Below are 3,706 nucleotides of genomic sequence, written 5' to 3'. Positions count from 1 at the left end.
GGAAATTATTATATGACCCTCGATATTTATTGGAAAGGAGCATCAAGCTCATCAACGTGCACTTTCACCATACTGTGAAGTACATCATAACTTTTCATCTGTAGCCTAATAAACTGCATACGTTCAGTGTTGCCAACTCCTCAGTAAGGAAAGTAGCTATTGGCTGTCCTAAAATTCGCTAAATGACGCCATCACCTAATTTGCATAATTGGCCATGTGAATGTAATTGTGATGGACGCTGTAGGAGAGAGGAATAACGTAGTGGGAGAGACAACAAGTAAGTAAAAAAACTCCCTAAATATGTTTAGAACTACAAATTAACTTTCTTCTGTCGATTCTTGTTTTTTTTTTATGTCACAATTCCAACCCTCCTCCTTTATCCGGGTTTGGGACCGGCAAACGTGACCCAAAAGAGACACTCTGGCGGAGTTACTTCGTTTTTTAGTTTTTAGTTTTTTAGTTTCGTTTTCTTAATTTGGTTTGGTTTGGTTTTTAACCTTATGGTCAATTTAGGAGCCTACAACAAGTCACAGTAAAACATTAACATTTTTAACCATAATTTCTTTAATAATTTTTTTTTGTATACAATCTACATTAACAATCTAAATGGACCAAAATGAGACAATAGAAAAAACTGTCAATGGCAATGTGAGAAAATTATGGTAACTAGTCTGGCCCTAATTCAGGTTATTTTTTTTATTTTTTCCCCATACCCCCCTCCACACACACACAGGCTGTGCTGACTCACAGAAAGAGTGGGTCATCATCATTTTGGTCAAGGCTCTCTATGGCAGGTTCAGCAACTGAGGGAGCTGACTTAAATGAGTTAGCAGCTGATGTGCCAAAAAGCTACAAAACATTATCAGGCAGCTGGTGCTCATAGCAAGCTTCACCAGACAGCTTCAGTCCATATCGAATGTACAGGATGGAGTTAAGGGTCTGCAAGGACATCCAATTTCTAAGTTTGCTTTTTACCACAGTCATCTGGCTGAATACTCTCTCGACTTCAGCATTCGAGTGTGGTAAGGACAACACAGACACAGCAGCCATGGCAAGTTCTTGAAACGGGTTGATATCAGCTGCATCCCTGAACTTCCAAATCTCACTCCAGAAGCCCAGTTTTTTTTTTGTCTCATTCCATTTACTAAGATGGATGGCACGACATTGCTGGACAATCTTGTCTATCTCTGCAGGGGAGTAGCCAAGGAGCTTGGCTATTTTTTTCTACTTTACCAGAGCTCTTATTGTGCTTTAGAGTTTCCTCCACATTGAAAAGTGACATGTACTGCTGTGATGTTGTCTGGCAGTCTCACCCTCAACTCATTCATGAGGGAGATGGTGAAGGCTACACACCGCTTTCAGACATTGTTTTCATCCTCAGGCGCAAGGTGGAGCTCAGCTGCCTTTGTCTCAAAAAGGTAACCAAGGTACGGTTTGGGACTGATGTATCCATCTATTGGCCCTTTGAGTACATCAACATTTGCCAGTGGATTCAGCACCCTGCTGCTCACAGACTTGATCAGGCTAACCAAGCTGTCAAGTAGCTTAAGAGGATCTACTTGCTCTCCCTCAAAAGCCTTGATGGCCAACTGTACCTCGCCCAGCACTGACTTTAAAAAAAAGTCAGATACAATATGTTTTCAGGATCACTGTACATGGAGTATAAAACCTCAGCCATGTAGCAGTGTTCACTGGGCCTTTATCTGTAAAGGTTTCTCCCCACAGTTGATGGTCTCATATATGGCCATGTAGGCCTCCCTGCGCTTTGGAGACACTGAAAACCAGTTCTAAGTCTCTCGTACCAAGTACTCCACACTACGGGGGATGGTGTCATTGGTAGCATGACTTACAGCAAGCTGCAGAGAGTTGCACACACAGTGAATAAGAACCAGATATTTGAGGCCATACTCCTCCTTCAGCACTTTATGGACCCCATTGTTAATCCCCGTCATAACAGAGGCATTGTCAGTCCCTATCCCCAGGAGTTTCTCTTTTTTAAGACAACACTTCTCGAGGAAAGCCACAACAGCACAGGCTATAGATTTGGCATCTCCTCCCTCGAACTCAACAAGCCCTGGAAATGTTGAAACATTTGTCTGCTTGGTGTCACTAAAGTACCTTATCACAACCCCCAGGTACTTTGAAACATTTACATCCGTGGACTCATCGAGGAGGAGGCTGAAACGCTGGTCACCCACATTTGCGATCAACTTTTTCAGAAAGTATGGTGCTAGAACACCATTAATCATTTCTGTGCACTTTGTCCTGTGCATTTTGAAGTGGGTAGCAGTGGAGTCTGTGAAAGCAGCTCAACATGCTTCTCAAATGTGATCAGATGCCAGCATGGAACAGTGTTCAGCGATAGCTAATGCCATGGTGGCCTCAGCCTTTTTTGCTGAGTAATTTTTTTTAACCATAAATGGCAGCTTGTTTTGGGTGGAGCTGTTATAAGGCTTTGCCTTTTGAGTATGTTTTTGAGTTGTCATGTGTTTTTTTACATCACTAAGTTTGGCGAAGAAATCAGCCTTACAGTATTCCCGTGTATCATCTCCAATAAACGGCTTCAACCAGTCTTTGAATTCAGGATTCCCACTGCGCTCTGTATTTTTGAGTGTACAGTTTAGACTGAGACATGATGAGCTAGTGTTAGGGTTGCGTCAATTCAATCTGGTATAAGGACAAGTATGACAATGAGTCACTAATTGTATGCTATGTACTTTTTATTAACTAAGTAATAAATGGCAAATGCAATTTCCGTATATACGGGTTCACTGTAACATCACGCAGGATGAAAAACAGAGAAGACACTTGTTACTGTTAAAGACATTATAATAAATACTCATGACAGAGATAGTTCCCACTTCCGAGCCGGCCTGTCAGAGTAGAGACTGGGCGTGGTTTAGACTTACCCAGCCTATCGTTGATGTTGGCGCCTTAAGCCAGTCCTGGCCCCTTAGCGCATGTGATGTCCCGACGCTGTTGCTGTGTAGATTACGCTCCTTCACCCCAAAGACTGAGGTCAGACAGCTCTGTAATATTGTCTGAGATATCTGCACCTGTATACATTGTCCACTGTTCTCGCTCAAGGCTAACTACAGCTTCCCAGCTTCTTATCTGAGCTAACTGTTACTTCCAGCACACACACACAGACACCCAGGCGCCCAGGCCAACAGTTAGCTAATATTCAATCACATTTAATACAGTTACTAATCACGTTTGTTATAGTATTCAATCACATGTAATACAGTTGCTAATATTCAATCACGTGTGTTATAGTATTACTCAGAACCTCACATATGTTTTTCGTGTGTATAGCTTATCTGTTATTGTCCATTGTACACCACAGTCAGCAGTCTCCTGATTCACCCCCTCCTGTGTCTCCCTAAGATTAGCACAGTCTCGGTCACACAGTACAGCGCCCACACTACTGATACTTTGTTGCATACACACACATATTTCATACACACACACATTTCAGGCTGATATTCATGGTTAGGCCCTGAGCACTGGTAAAAGTGAGAACAATGGAAAATGCAGGTTCACAAGAGTCAGCAATTCAAACTTTAATGCATAAGAAGCCCTACTAGCTTATAGTTAGTTAAGCATGTCAAAAAACCTTTATAAAACCCCACACTAGCCAGCTAGATGTTTAGCTTATGTCACAGAGGCACGCACAAGAGTAAGTGACTGAGGTTGTGTGAGTCAA

This window comes from Salvelinus alpinus, chromosome 28 (assembly GCF_045679555.1).
Source record: "Salvelinus alpinus chromosome 28, SLU_Salpinus.1, whole genome shotgun sequence".
Taxonomy (NCBI): domain Eukaryota; kingdom Metazoa; phylum Chordata; class Actinopteri; order Salmoniformes; family Salmonidae; genus Salvelinus; species Salvelinus alpinus.
This window is presented reverse-complemented; position numbering follows the sequence as displayed.